Source organism: Nanorana parkeri, unplaced genomic scaffold (assembly GCF_000935625.1).
Source record: "Nanorana parkeri isolate BGI_ZX_2015 unplaced genomic scaffold, ASM93562v1 scaffold1298, whole genome shotgun sequence".
Lineage (NCBI taxonomy): Eukaryota > Metazoa > Chordata > Amphibia > Anura > Dicroglossidae > Nanorana > Nanorana parkeri.
Window position 1 is genome coordinate 285,941 of NW_017307566.1, and position 16,004 is coordinate 301,944.

At 48.0% G+C, this 16,004-nt stretch overlaps 1 long non-coding RNA gene across 1 annotated transcript; it reads left to right on the top strand.

The window, feature by feature from the left end:
- The first annotated feature begins 553 nt into the window (after positions 1–553).
- On the top strand, positions 554–15,266 carry LOC108797572. Its single transcript, XR_001941895.1, has 3 exons — positions 554–576; positions 10,276–10,356; positions 15,226–15,266. It is a non-coding gene; the product is annotated as an uncharacterized LOC108797572 (long non-coding RNA).
- The last annotated feature ends 738 nt before the right edge of the window (positions 15,267–16,004 follow it).

Below are 16,004 nucleotides of genomic sequence, written 5' to 3' on the forward strand. Positions count from 1 at the left end.
TTCTGATCGTGGTTGCAATGCTGTGCAGGCTCTGACACAAAGAACTCAATAAATGCAAATTTTTTCATTTTGCTGCCTGGGTGCATTTATCATTTTTTCTCATCCTGGGTGCAATGCTTAGCAGGCTCTGATTCCAAAAACAAATTAATGTGCGTTTGTTTTTCTTTTTGCAATATTGGTGCATTTATTTTTTTTGCAATGTGCCTTTAAGAACACTAATTTGCAACTTGCAGTCAGCAGCACTGGAACTTCAAGGGTTAAACCATGAGCCATTCCCATGACAGCTGGGTGGAGCCTGGGCTCCATATTAAGACTCTCCTAGCTCTCTGCCCTCCATACTTCTATTAGGCAGCATCCTGGTAAGTTCTTGTACTGTATTATGGGGGATTTGTGGAATCTGCTGCCAGGGGGCTTCTTGTATTGGCACAGCGAGGGGGGGAAGCAATGTATTGTGCTGCATGCGTTGACCTCTATGCAGACAAAGCCGCCTCCAGCTACAGCTCTTTCTAATGGGAGCTTCACATTGCTGCCTGTCTGGTTCCAGGTGTACAGTATTGACAGCTGCCGTGTTGCGGGGTCAGTTCATTGTCCCTTGTTAGTTTAGGTTTACCTTTTACGTCTGGGCTGTTGTTTGCACATTATTCCCTGCTGGTGCGTCTATTTTTTTATATTGGGAATACACGTGCTGTTGGGTGTTTTATCCCCGGGGTGGGTTTACAATCATTTTCCATCCGAGGGTGGCAGACTTTTATTGCAAAAATCTGCATTTATTGTCACACCGATTTGTAATGCAAATCAATGAAATTATTGTTTGCAATCCTTTTTATCCGAGCGTTGTAAAACATAATCCCGATTTTGCATATCTTCAGATCCTGGCTGTTGCGCTGGTTATTCCGGTGTTAAGGCATGCTGGGACCTGTAGTTCCAGAGAACTGCATGGAGGATCCTAAACTGGTCGTATGGTAGTTGTGTTTTTGTTTTCTCCCCTTTTAACACCACATGGTGTGGATGGGAGAACCCCCTTCCCCACCCTGTCCCAGGTCTATGGTATTTGGCATGGCCACTGAAAGGTTTGTATGGGGAACTGCCCAGCCCCCCCCTTCCAGGGTTATGGTATTCTTGGCTGCGGTCGTTGTTCTGCCAAGACCTTTTGGACCGGCTCCTTCTACAAAAGTCAATTGAAGTGCATAGCCCACACACTCAATTCCAGCCGAGTCAGCGGGACTTGGCCAAAGTTCAAGCAGCGAGTGGCTGGCTTTAGGCCACCTTCACATGGGTGGCGTCCATTCCGATCCCACAGGTGCCCGTGAACAGATCCACTGCTGAATCAAAGGAGACCAGAATGGGGGTCACTTTTGTGACATCGGTCCACGATCAAAAATAAATGGAGGTTGACAGACCCGTGTTTGGTCTATAGGCAGGTGGACGTGCGTCTGTTTACATTCTTTTTTAACCTCCAATTTTTCAGGTTTAGATCCGAAAAAACTAAACTCTCTGCCATTTCTAACCCCCCCCTCCCCCAGACACAGGTGGCTTTGAAGGTAAAAGGACGTGCGTCCGTTTTATCCGCCGGCCCAGAGGGCAACATTGAGTGTTCCGATCAGGTCCGCCTGAAAAACTGACAGGCGGATTTAATCAGAATGGCCGCGTGAAAGAGACCTTAGGCTACGTCTGTACTGGTAATTAAATCTGATTGTTGCCGAGAGATTTAACTATTCATTGCTAGTCAGTGGGACTTGTAGATTCTCCATTTACCGATCCTGTCAAAGGATCTGTGGATGGATGATGTGGGCAGAGCCACACGCAGTCTCGCCATTTCTGGAAATTGGCGTGAGCCTACGGGTACCCCGTGATTCAGGTAAATGTTTGGGGAAGGGTTTAATGTAACCATTTTTCATGTTGCACCCATACTTGTGGTCTGAAAGGGGGACTTGTCCTTTAAGGGCCCGTTCAGACTCACGGGCCCTTAAAGGCACACTGCAGTGTGTCAATAGCAACATTAAGTTTTCCAATTTCAACTCCTTTTTATAGGACGCACAGATTTTTTTTCTTTTTTTGCAGTCATCACAGCGGCTGGCTCCCATCACATGCTCTAAATTGCAAGTGCATTCACCACTGCCTGATGTGCGATCTGCAATGAATGTCACTGCAACTTGCTATGCTTTGTGTAAAAAGTGTCTTTTACTCAAGCAAATAAGATGTGTGGATCGCCATTGCTAATATCCTCCTAAAAAAATACTACCAGCCTCTACCTTCAATACTTTTGAGTCATTAACCCATAACAGGCATTCATGTTCGGTAATATGCATGTTTGGTATTGGCACAACAGCCAGGCAAATGGCATTTTGTAAAGCAGAGGTTGGCGGGGGCGTGGCTACGATGTGAAGCTGACCACACGTGTTCGGTGGAGCTCGACTGCTTCCGTTCTAATCCTGAAATATCTCCTGCCTGACATGTTCTCCGTGCTCACCGGGTCCCCCATCCTGTGTAGGACTTACCTGGAAGTGGATCTATGTCTGCCAGGTCTCGTTGGCGGGCCGCAGCTCTCAGGAGATCTGCTCGGAAGGTGAAGGGCTCAGGCGTGGGAGCTGCCGGTGCCATCATGGCCTCTCCGACTTCCGTCCCTGTGTCTCCACTGCGGCTGCTGGACATGGAGGGAGAGAGTGCTAACATCCCGCAGACTCCTACGCCCGGAGACTCAGGGAATGCCACCCATGCCGGCTTGTGGGACATCAGCCATACTGGCGGCTATAGTGGGCTGCCAGGTCACCCTCACTGACAAAATAGACCATCTGCCGGCATAATGCACTCTAATCCGTCATGACTTGGATAAAATCCATACCCGCTTAACTGCTGCAGAGACAAGGGTGTCGGATGTGGAAGACACGGTACATGGGCATACTGCTGCACTCGTAGATTTGCAACGCACCGTGCATATCCTGGCTGCAAAAGCGGATGAAACCGCATGAGGAGGAACAACGTTCGCGTAGTTTGCATGCCGGAGGGAGAGGAGGGTGCGGACCCGGTAAAGTTTGCTGAAACTTTATTCAAGAGGGTACTGTAGATGGAAGAGTTGCCCCTACCTTTGTGGTTGAACATGCACACCGGGTTCCCACGGGTAGGGCCCCCGCCGGGGGCCTCTCCGCGTCCCTTCCTAGCTCATCTCCTGAACTACAGAGACAGGGTCTTGGCTGCAGGCGCCCCAAAATCTGCTGTGGGAACGCGCAACTTCGATTCTTCCATGACTTCTCCGCAGAGAACCAGGAGAAAAGGAGGTCCTTCGTTGAGGTTTGGCGTAGACTCCTGGAGAAGGGCATCCAATACGGCATGTTTTACCCGAGCAAGCTGCGGGTTCAGCACCTGGGCACGGTACACTTCTTTGCCACCCCGGCTCAGACGGGAGATTGGCTGGATAGCATGAGGTTGAGGGAGTCGGCTGTTCATTGATTACAATAATGGAACTTACCTTTTTCGGGTGCCCGGCCTTGTGGCTGTTGCACATCTCCCCATCCTGACTGATTGATCTTGGCCAGAGGGCGGCCACTGAGTTGGGGGGGGTCCACAGACTTTCTATCTCTGTCCTACCCGCTTATCTGGATGCTGGCACTTCTGCCCTATGTGGCTGGCAGGATATCCTATGGGTGGCAGCGGTCTCCCCACCATGCTGTACACCAGTCACTGTTTTTCACTCTGCTTTTGGTTTTTGATTTGTTTTTGTTTGCACTTGGACACTTCTACCTGGGGGTGCTCTGACTATTGGACGGGAGGTTTTTGGGTATAAGCTTCTAGTCGTTACGGTTGTTTATTTTCTACTAGCAAGCAAGGGGTTGTAGCTTAAGAGTTATGGGAGGGGGGATTGTTAACGGGTGATGTGCCATTTACATGATTTAGACAGAAGGTTACAATTACTTGTCATATGCCTGATTGGCTCACTGTTTTTTATTTTATCCTGGGCCACACATGTATTTATGGAGTTTCCAGGTGGCATTGCATTGATATCTTGTCATGGGAATGTGAAGGGTCTCGACAAGTTCTATGATTCTTAACTACCTGAAACCACAGCGACCACACATTATCCTTATACAGGAAACCCACCTGAATGGTAGCAAGATTTTGTCTTTGAGACGCCCTTGGCTCCAGAAAACATTTCATGCTACGTATTCAGTGTATGCTAGGGGAGTGTCTATTATCAGTAGATCACTTCCCTGTTTTGATTGTCCACACCATAGTGGATCCTGGAGGACCGTTCCTCATTCTGGTGATGAATATACATGCGTTGCAATTTGCTATTGTGAATGTTTATGTGCCACCCCCATTCCAGGTGCAGGTATTGTTCACTGTATTCCATAAACTCGCTGACTTCCTTCCTCTACCAGTCCTCATAGCGGGAGACTTTAATAATATTTTAGACTCCTCCAATGTGGCCAGACCTGCTGGTTTGGATCTTTTATCCTGGGCAGACATGGCCGGGTTGGAGGAAGTCTGGAGATGGAAAAACCCGGGACAGCGCGCTTACTCCCATCTCCCCCACACCCATGGCTCCTCAGCTCGCATAGATATGGCCTTTAGCAACAGGGACCTACTTAACCTGGTAGCTGGAGCTGCCTATTTACCAGGAGGTCTGTCAGACCATGTTCCCCTCTCAGTCTCTAGTTGCTACCTGGTCCTAGGAGCTCTGGGTGTTGGAGATTGTCTTCTAGTTGGTTGAGTGTGGAGAAGGTATCAAGCCGCGTGGCCCCTGCTATGGAAAGGTACTGGGATATGAACGAAGGTACCGCTTCTACAAATGTTTGGGGATGCATTCAGAGCCACTAAGGGGTGGGGGAGTACGTTTCTGCTATCAAAGCTTCTCGTACAGAATACAATGCTGTTCTAGATGAATTGCAATGCAAGGAATCCGCATGTGCTGCGGCCTTCACGACTTCCCCTGGGGAGACCTCGCTAGAGGAGCTCCGAGTGGCACGACGGTCTCTTAATCTACATCATGTGGAGATGACTAGATGCTCCCTGCGGGAACTCCGAGAGTCACTTTTTGAGTGGGGGGGACAAGAATGGGAAGCTTCTGGCTCTGCTGGTTGCGGACCAGAGGACTCAGACCAATATCTCATGTATCCTGACTGAGAGGGGTGATAGTTCCAGAACCGCAGGCCATCCTACGGGAGTTCCATGCATATTACCAGACCCTCTACTCTAGAATTCTGAGGTATGACTCTGCTCGCCTAGATGGGCTTCTGGGGGGGCTATCCTTGCCCCTGTTGGATGAAGCTGATGAGGAGATCCTGGATGCAGTCGTGTCGGTTCCCGAAAAATACTGGCTACCATCTCCATTCCCGAATGAAAAATCTCCAGGTCCAGATGGTATGCCCAGGGAATGGTATAAATTACATGCTGAGAGGCTGGCGCCCAGGCTTCGGGATCTATACGCGTCTGCTTTAATATCCGGTGAACTTCTGGATTCCTTTCGTGATGCTCATGTGGTTCTTCTTCCCAAACCCGGCTAGGGTCCCCTCCTGTGCTCCTCTTACTGACCCATAGCTCTTCTTAATATGGATCTAAATATCCTTACTAAGGTGCTGGCTACCCGCTTGTCTAAGGTGATTGATTCCCTGGTTAACATTGATCAGACAGGTTTAATGCCGGGCAAGTCCACGGACACCAATTTGCGCTGTGTGTTTACCCACTTGCACCTGGCGCATGGTGTGGGAGGAGCCGGTGCATTGGTGTCCATGGACATTGCCAATGCATTTGATTGGGGTGGATTGGGAATTCAGGACTGGGGTGTTGGGTCGTATGAACATTGGCCCGAGGTTCCAGAAATAGATTGCTATATTGTACAGTAGACCCAGGGCGGCCCTGAAGATTGGTTGTGCCCTCTCCGCACCCTTTGATGTGGAGCGGGGCATGCGTCAGGGTTGCCCCTAATAACCGGGCTTATTTGCTCTTGTGATGGAGCCCCTGGTGGTGGCCCTTCGCTCTTCTCCCAACATTAGGGGTATCCGGGTGGGAGAGTGAGGAACGTCTGGCTCTGTATGCAGATGACCTCATCCTGTTCCTCTCGGACGCAGGTCCCTCCTTGCGTGCGGTATTGGCGGTGCTTGAAGAATGTGCTGTGTTCTCAGGATTGCGGGTGAACTGGTCAAAGTCCCACATTCTACCGTTGAATCCCCTGACACGCTCACAGGTGTCCTACTAGCTGCACGTCTCCTTATTGCCAGAAATTGGAAAACGCTGGAGGCCCCAGCCCTCACCCACCTCTTCCACCTGGTACAACTCCATCACAAGTTTGAAAGGGCTATAGCCTCTAATGACAAACTCAAGCAGTTTGATGTCCTCTGGTGACCATGGACCGATTGGTTCCCCACAGTTGAACGTACTATCCACTAATTCATCTGGATCAGTGGTTGGGATATACCTCCCACCCGATTTGGGCAGGGAAGGTTGACACTGTACCTAATGCACGAGAGTCGAGTGTTACTCCTCTCTCCATTGCCCTAGATATAGGCATGGATGTTGTGATAGGCGTAATCAGCCACTTACAATACTGACTGGTCCATTTTACTAGATTTTGTTTTTGTGTGTTTTGCCTAACTTGACGACTGTTATACACTGTATTTGACCTCAGCACAATGTGTACATATGTGACTATGTACACAGGCAAATGTTTGTCTGAATGTTTTCAATCTTTGTACTGTTGGAAAACAAACTTTTTTTTCTGGAAAAAAAGATGCATCAGTTTTTCTCCTCTTGTGTGGAATACAGGACTCTGCGGGTTAAGCTTACTCTCCTCCAAGAGCCCTGGACACAGGGGGGCCTGGCCTTACCCAATCTCAAGAAGTACTACTTAGCGGGGCAGAGGGTTGTGGTCCATTGTTGGCTGACCGCGGAGGATAGTGATGCGGCAGTTGTGACAGAGGCCGCCTTGATGGGATCATATGCAGCCTTGACAGGGTTGGTCTATAGAGGGGTGGGGGCGCCATACCCTCTGACGATGTCCATGACGGCGACTTAAGGCTTGGGATGAGGTGTGTAAACTCCTATATCCTCTCACTACCCATATCGCCACATGCCCCTCTGTGGAATAACCAAAAACGGCGGCACTTTATGGATATCCCTGATTTTCATATCTGGCCTGGAAAAGGGAATAAAAACATTGGGGGGTCTGACTTTGGCCATAGACTCTCTTGCAGGCTGAAGTGGGCGGTAGATGTGCCGGATCTCTGGGAGGAGGTGTGGGACTACCCCCTTCTCCCAATTGGTGTCGGTTTGGGACTCTCATACAATTCAAAATCCTGCACAGGGTCTACTACACGCTTGCAAGGATATACCAGGATACTTCCTTCTGCTGGCACTGCTTGGCACAGCCAGCTGACTTCCGCCACATCTTCTGGGACTGTCCGGGGATTGTGGTTTACTGGAAATCGGTTACTGACTTTATCTCGCAGGTAATAGCACTTCCCATCCCGTTAACCATGTCAATGTGCTTGCTGGGGATCACTGAGCAGGCTGCACCTACCACTGCCCTACGCACACTAATTGGGGTGCTGTTTTATGCGAGAAAATTGGTGGTACTGCACTGGATCCGGAGGGGTACCCCTCCCTGGCAGAGTGGAGGGGTATTGACGCTTCTATACATTTATACAAAGCAGCTTACACTAGCAGGGGATGTCTGCAAAAATTTGATAGGATTTGGCGATGCCGGACGACCTTAGCTTGATGCGGGTGGCACAAGGAGTTGACATGATTTGAGCTACCCCTTGGTATGTTTAGGTTACCCATTGGTTTACAAACTTGAGACCAATAATGCGCACATGGACATTGGGCCTTATTCACGGGTGCGCTTGTCGTTTCCTGGCGCCGCTACCCTAACTCCCGTACATTTTGTCTGAGGGAGCGTTGGGAATTGACCGTATACCTTTACATCAGGCTACTGAGCCATTTTTTTTCTCATTGAACTAAAAACAGTATTTAAAAAAAATAAAGTAGAGGTTGGCAATGGCTGCTTCCGTTCTTCTTTGGCACAGATTTCCTTTTAAGGCAGGGGTGGGGCAACTCTGGCCCTCCAGCTGTTGTGGAACTACAAATCCCATGAGGCATTGAAAGACAAGTTACAGGCATGACTCCTAGAGGCATGTTGGGATCTGTAGTTAAAGCACAGTTGGCCACCCCTGCTTTAAAGGCATGCTGTGGCTTGTAGTTCTTGTTCAGGCGTGTGCATATCTACTATAGACCCTAGTAGACCTGTTGGCATCTCGTCTTGCTTCCATGGGCGTCTCCTGGTGTACAGCGACTCCCAACCCTAAGCTGAAATGGGAACAGGAACAGAAAATCCCCAAACAATTAAAGCTGACAATACATGTCATATTATTTATTACTATTGTAGGGCTGCATAACAAGTAAATATGTGGGGGGGAGGGGGGGTTTGTGCTTAAAGGAATATTTATTACATTTGTAATGTTTTTGCATAAAGTACAATATGCCTTTTTTAAGCAGTTTAAAACACAATGAGGGAAATTTATCAAAACTGGAGCCGCTGTGCATGGCAACCATATCGTCAACCACCTAATTTCAAACCTAAACTGAATAGAGAAGCGGATGGGTTGCCATAGGCAACTGCTCCAGAGTCTTCTGCTCCAGTTATAAATTCCCCCCATAATCTTTACTTGTTATGCAGCCTGACTGAAAAATAAATAATAATGATGATAAATATAATAGTATAAAGGCATATTGTACTCTATGCAAAAATGTCCCATTGCTATAAACTTATTTATTTGTATGCGTTGCAGTGGGGTAGCCCCTGGACTGCAAGGGTTAGGTGCTCATTTCCGTCTAGGTGCAGAAATGGCTGAACCCAATCCTCTGAGTCATCTGGCTGTTAGCTCGATCTTCCAGAAAAAGTCACCCTTTTCACGTGTGTGTGTGTTAAAGACACATACATGTTGCATTTGCAGACGACATCTACGTACATAGACCTCATAAAAACAAGAGATTAGTCATTCTATGTGGGATGGTTTTTTGGCTTCCTTAGAAGTGAGAGCTTATAAAACCCAAACACGTGGAGGGGGGTTCCTCACCTCCTGTGGAATCTCCTGAGTATCTGCCCCTCTCCTATTCAGTGTATGGTCCCCCTCATTGTGGCCCTCTTTTTGTGCAGGCTTCCCCGTCTGCTGTTTCCTTGTTGCTTTTAGATGTTTTGCCTTGACATGTGTTACTGATGGAGACATGTGGGCTTGTCAAGGTGGCTTTTGTAGTGGTGCCCGTGACCTCGACACAAGCCAGAGTCTCTTCAGAGAGATCACTCAAAAGTTTTATTTCAGATAGTTGCCGAATGTAGACCCAGGTGATTTGACTTGCCCACTGAATTTTCACCCCATTAGGACTCCCAATAATACTCTGCTATAGCTACAATAGCATCTAGCTTAGACTTGGGTCAACTTGGCACTCCAGCTGTGCTGAAACTACAAAGCCCTTCATACTTCTACCTCTGAGAGTTAGGTTTGTGGCTCACAGTATTGTAATGCCCCATGGGACACAACAACTGGCGTTCCATGGTTGCCTACCCCTGATCTAGCTTCTCCTTCAGCCTTGTCCTCCTTTTTATAAGTAGGACATTTTCTCGAAATGGGTGCAGTAAGAGGGCGGCTCATTTTTTAGGCATTACTAAAACTTAAAAGGGTCAGCACAAAAGTGATATTTTAATAGGTGTAGCCTGGTAGACTAAATCACCTATGTCTTGGGTACTCCAGTTAAATCTTGGAGAGATGAAGGTAGGATCCACCAGGTCCTTTTTGCCGCCCATACACACCGCGGCCCTGTAATTCCTATTGTGAGGGGTGCTCATGATGGCCTCTAGTGGTCCATTTTGAATAATGCATGTGGCCTCAGCACGCATGTACAAGAAAAGGCCACTTTTGGGGAGTTCCTTCGCTTCTGGGTGGTATACTAAGTGTTAGACTGGGTCAGCAGCCCTCGGGTAGTGGGAGACTGTTCCTTTTGGTACAATTGTCCTTTTACGTTTGTCCTTTTACGTTTACCATAATTGATCAATTTATTAGTTGCATAAAACTCTAACCTTGGCCTAAAGTGTATGGTGTTCACAAAGATATGCTAAGGACCCATTTACATCTTTGCAGCTTGCCAATGAATCTCTGTTGTGCAGGCCCAGACCCAGCAGTTTTTGGGTGTTCCCACAGCGGCTCTGCATGCTCTAACTTATCTTAATAGATTCTCTAACAACCACAACCTTAATTTTGACATTTACATTGTGTCTTTCTTTAGTTTTAGGAGCCATGAACAGCACTGGAGCTTATCGTCTTGTTCTTCCTCTGGGCCTGCTTTTGTTGGCCCTTTGTTCCACAGGTTAGTAATTTTTTTTTTTTTTTTTTTAATGCTAAGGGGCATTCAAGGGGGATGTTTTTTTTTTTTCTGCTCATGGACATTCAAGGGCGGGTTGATATGCCGGCCTAATCTTCAGGTCTTTTTCTATTTCATTTTTGTGAAGAGGGAGAGGCATGAGTGGTGAGGCCTGGGGAGGGGAAGGAGGTGGCATAGGCATTTGCTTTGAAGAGTGCCCAGATTGGGGGGAGGGGGTACTTGAGCACTGTGAAGTATAGTTCAGGATATCTGGCAGTTACTTTTGAAGGTAAGCCTACTGGTTCACTTTAAAGTTGAAATCTGCAAGATTTCCCTTACTATAAGCTGTGGGCTAGCAACCTAGGTAGGCTTTTAGAAGGGAAAGGGTTGGGATCTGCATCTTCAGCATGGTAACTTTCACTTGTAATCTAGAGAGCAGACCAGAGGTGGGGCAGAGGCACATAAATGGCAGCTCTAAAAAGTATTGTCTCTTTCCATTTACCATAAGGCTGGGGGATTGGAAGACTATGTTCTATGTTTTTAAGCAAAGCGGTTCTAGAAATGGTTTTGTCAGTTGACCACCAGAAGATCTTGCTTTATCTAAACTGAAAGGCTGGAGAGCAATCATCCCAAACCAGCAACAAGTCTTGCTTTTTACCTAAATGATCTGACATTCTGCAATACCCAATGACTTTGCATTTAGGGGGAAAAAAACCTAACTTGTTCTAAGGATATGCAAACAAAACTCTTGCTTCTTGCTATTTGAGTTCCCATTTAAGGAAGTCTCTAGAGGTTCTAATTATTTTAGATTTAGATATCTGTCACGTACCTGATGGAGCTTTGGATGACGAGGGCGGCTTCTCCTTCAACTCTGGTCCCAGAAGGCCTGATAATGAATACAGGTCTCTGGGCACAGCGGGATGAAGACTTGGGTGTGTGGATCACGTTTTGTTAGCTGCTTTGCTGTACAACGGAATATAAACACACAGCAAAGAGGCAGATGGAAGACACTCGAAGTCAGGCAGACTGGGTCGGCAACCTGCAGACGGGAAGGTAGTGCAGCAAGAGACAACTCGTAGTCGGGTAACCGGCCGGGTTCGGTAACGTGCAGGAAGCAGGAGAATAGTCAGACCAGCTAGGGTCAGGATACCGGATGATCAGCAGAGTCAGAAGCAAGCCCGGTCAGCAACAAGAAACTACACGACCCGAAACAGGCACAGAATACAAGGCACACAGCTGAAGAGTACTCGGCACTGGAGGCATGGAGTGGCTGAGCTTAAATGGCCCATTTGGCGCCACAATGTGTCATAGATGCGCGTACACACTGACATCTATGCCAGAGTGCCCAGCCTGACACTGTGTGCCAGGCCGTGCGCAGATGCAGTCCACTTCGTACGGGCTTCCTGCAATGTCCATCATATCTGCTTTAATTTACATGTTATGAATTGTGTGTTTAATGTTTTACATGGACAGACTCTGCTCCCTTTACAGAGCTTCTACTGCTGCTTCCCACAATACAAGTCTATTGGGTGGCTCATACCTTGTAAACAATCCTTTCATGTAGTGAGTGCTGCCTTCAGTCTGCCCATCACTCATCAATTTCCTGGATTCCCAGTGTGATTTTGCTTCTCTTTCCCTGCTGCTTGATGTGATGCAATCTCCATTTCTCGAAACTCTCTATATCCCATCATGCATTGCTTCCATGTTTCAGCCGTTGAGTTGTAGTTCAGAAGGCAGGCTCTGTAAGATTTGTTGCACGGTAAATTGCATATGCAAGGAAACGTTGTCAGTGCATTGAGGATGTACATCCTATGGGCATCTTCAATCATTTAGGCTTACAAACTTCCAGGTCAATATTTTTGTTATACAGGATTTATATAGCGCCAACAGTTTGTGCAGCACTTTACAATATAAGGAAGACATTACAATCCCAATACAAGACAAGATGGGAAGGAGGGCCCTGCCCCTGAGGGCTTACAATCTAAAAGGGAGGGGGGAAGTGATACATGAGCGAGCTGCGTGGGGATGAATTGTTTGAGACCGTGATGGTTGAGCGGTTAGGTTGAGGTGGGATAGGCTTCCCTGAAAAGATGAGTCTTTAGGGATCGCCTAAAGGCAGTCAAGGTGGGCGACAGACGGACAGGTTGGGGTTAAGAATTCCAGAGGATGGGAGAGAGTTGACAAGGGAGCTGGAAAGCAGGAGGTCTTGGGATGAGCTGAGCCGACGGTTAGGGTGATGCTTTGAGACCAGGTTTGAGATATAGCCGGGGGCAGATATGTGGATGGCTTTGTAACTGATTGTTAATATTTTGAATTTTATCCTTTGGGCTATTGGAAGCCAGTGCAGGGATTGGCACAGAGGGGGGTTGCAGACACTGAGCGGTTGGTTAGGTGGATGAGTCTAGCAGCTGCATTCATGATAGACTGAAGGGGGGATAGCCTGTGTAGTGGAAGGCCAATGAGGAGGGAGTTGCAATAGTCAAGACGAGAGGTAACAAGGGAGTGGATGAGTAGTTTTGCGGTTTCTTTGGTGAGGAAGGGGCGTATTTTGGAGATGTTACGAAGGTGAAGGCGGCAGGATTTGGTTAGTGATTGGATGTGGGGAAGAAAAGGTGAGGTCCGAGTCAAGGATGACACCTAGGACCTTGGCATGAGGGGAGGGCTGGATAGTTGTGTTAACAATCTCAAGGGAAAATACGGGAGAAGGTGCACGGGCAGGAGGAAATATCAAGAGCTTAGTTTTTGAAAGGTTGAGTTTTAAGAAGGGTTGCGACATCCAGGCGGATATGTAGGATAGATTAGTGACACGAGCGGACACTTGAGGGGGTGAGTTGTGGAGTAAGATAGTTTTGAGTGTCATCGGCATAGAGATGGTATTGGAAGCCATGTGCGGTTATTAACTGACCAAGGGAGGAGGTGTAGATGGAGAAGAGAAGCGGTCCAAGGACAGAGCCTTGGGGGGACCCCTACAGGAAGAGGAGGGGAGGATTTAGAATTGTAGGTGACGCTAAAGGAGCGCTTAGGTAGGAGGAGAACCATGTAGGAGAACCACGAGAGAGCAGAGTCTTGTAGCCCAAGTGACTGGAGTTTTTTGAGGAGGAGCAGGTGGTCAACAGTGTCAAAAGCAGCAGATGGGTCTAATGGCAAGAGTAAGAAATAGTGGCCTTTGTTTTTAGCAGTGAGTAGGTCATTAGTGAGTTTTTTTTAGGAGGGCGGTTTCAGTGGAGTGTTGGGGGCGAAAGCCAGATTGTAAGGGGTCAAGGAGGTTGTGATCAGCGAGGTGGCGGCTGTAGATGAGGCGTTCTAGGAGTTTGGAGGTGAAAGGGAGTAAGGAGATTGGTCTGAGATTATTGAGGTCGGTAGTGTCCATTGAGGGTTTTTTGGGTATTGGGGTGACCAGGGCATGCTTCAGAGGGGAGGGAAAGATTCCAGTAGAGAGATTGAAAATGTGAGTAAGAGAGTGTAGGATAGAGTATGAGGGTGACCGAAGTAGAGGTGAAGGAACGGGGTCCAGGGGGCAAGTGGTCAGGTGGGGGTCAGAAGCTTTGTAACCTCCTCTGTGGTGACGGGGTCAAAAGAGGAGAGTAATCCAAATTGATGTGTACATTTATTTACTGCTGATTGATCTATATGGGGAACCCAGGGCCTCCTGCTGATGATCCCTTAGATGTCGAAGGATCTGTATTGAGCATTTGGGGCCTCCTGTTGGTGATGGCTCTAGTGATGCACCACAGGATTCGGTTTGCTTTCTCCACTGCCTAGCCACATCAAAAATCAATCCAAGCTATATCTAAAGCCAATTTTTATTGAAACCCCTACCAGTTTTTAGTTGCTGTCTTTGTTCCTGTTTGGGAATATTGTGCCAACCCCCCCATGAGAATATTATATACATCACTTCTGCATTCTGACACCGAAGAGGGGATCAGAGGGAGATCGTGTACCGATCACCCTCTGATCCCCTGTCAGAGCCACCATGCCAGAGCCCGTGAGGAGGGGCTGCAGAGGGGGGCACTCCAATCAGCACCCCATACAAGTGATCCACCGGCTATAGAGTTGCTTGTATGTAAACGGGTATGGCTGCCTGTTTTTAAAATTTTGGTAGTTTCCTGATCACGAGTGGGTGGGTCTAACAGGCCATCTAAGCTCCAGGCTGGTTTGCTTAGAACGGCCTGGAGGTGGTTAAACGTGCTGCAGGAATTTCTGGGAAGTACTGGTTGTGTACTAGATGTGACATCAGTCTCCTGTATTCTTCATATCTCTGGGCTTTTGGGTAGGGTGGCAAGGCGGAAAAACATCTAAGCCCAGCTACATTTTGCAAAAACCTATATCAAGCCTTACAAAACCATGCGGGAAAACGTGTCAAATATTTCCTGTCTCAGTAACACAACCGGAAGTGAGAGGAAGTGTAGGAAAATCTTCAGTTGACGATTTTACTATTCCTTATCCTGTAACCAAAAAAGTGGCTATAGCGGCAGTTTAAAGGAGAACTATGGGGTTAAGTATTTTCCCCATAGTTCTCCTAAGGGTAACTGGAGAACACAAACTAGCGTTCTCCCGTCACCCTAGGCTCAGTATACCGCGAGCTGTAGCTCCCGGTATACTGAGACGCCGCAGTATACCGCGAGCTGCTGCTCGTGGTATACTGAACGCCGCAGCTGAAGCGGATCCCGACAATTATGTCTGGATCCGCCCAGCTGCGTGACGGTATATCATTGGGTTCTAGCAGGAGCACTATAGGAAACAAACAAAAAGGACCTACTATTTTAGGTGTGGTGGAGTATCTCCATAAACATGAAAAGGTATTGAAATGATTTGTTGCCCAAGGGTGTTAATGATACATGAGCTCTCATGTTGCTGATCTCTGCTTTCTTACAGGACTTGCTCTGAGTTGTTACAAGTGCAATGGCTGGAGTAAAGACCGATGTACAACCGAACAAGCATGTGGCGCTGGACAAGACACTTGTGTGACAGCTACTCAACCAGGTAAATTTTTGATTTGCAAGACCTTAACAAACTCGGCAACACATTTGTGGAGGGGCAGCACCGAAATAGTCTTCTACTGAAGACTGTCTGGATTGACTGGTTACTTTACAAATCTTGTCTTGTCTTGTCTTCAGCTACTCATGCTGCCCGCGGCGCCGCCGTCTTCACCGCTGCCGCCCGCAGTGTCTTTTGCGCCAGCTGTGAATAGAAGATGTAGTGCTGCGGGGTGTGGCCTGTCAAGGGGTGACTCCTGTCAGGGAGCTTTAATTCCCAGCAGGCAACTGAGGAGGGAGCAGGCCCGGCGGGATACACGCCACGCTGTAGGACGTCCTGGCTTGAGCTCGACCCTGGAGGCACAGAGTTTGGGAGCACAGCTCACAGCACAGAGTGAGGAGATTCTGGAGGAGAGCTGCAGCAGGTCCAGGTAGGCACTGATTGTTCATTGCTGTATATGTGCCGAGTAGTGACAGTGTCTTGCACTGTAACTTTTTTTTCCAACCAAAAATAATAACATTTTATTTTTGGTTGGAAAAATAATTACAGTGCAAGACACTGTCACTACTCTGCACATTGCCTGCTGGGAATTGGAGTCCCCTGACAGGCCACACCCCCGCAGCACTACATCTTCTATTCTTCACCGCTGCCGCAAAAGACACTGCGGGCGGCAGCGG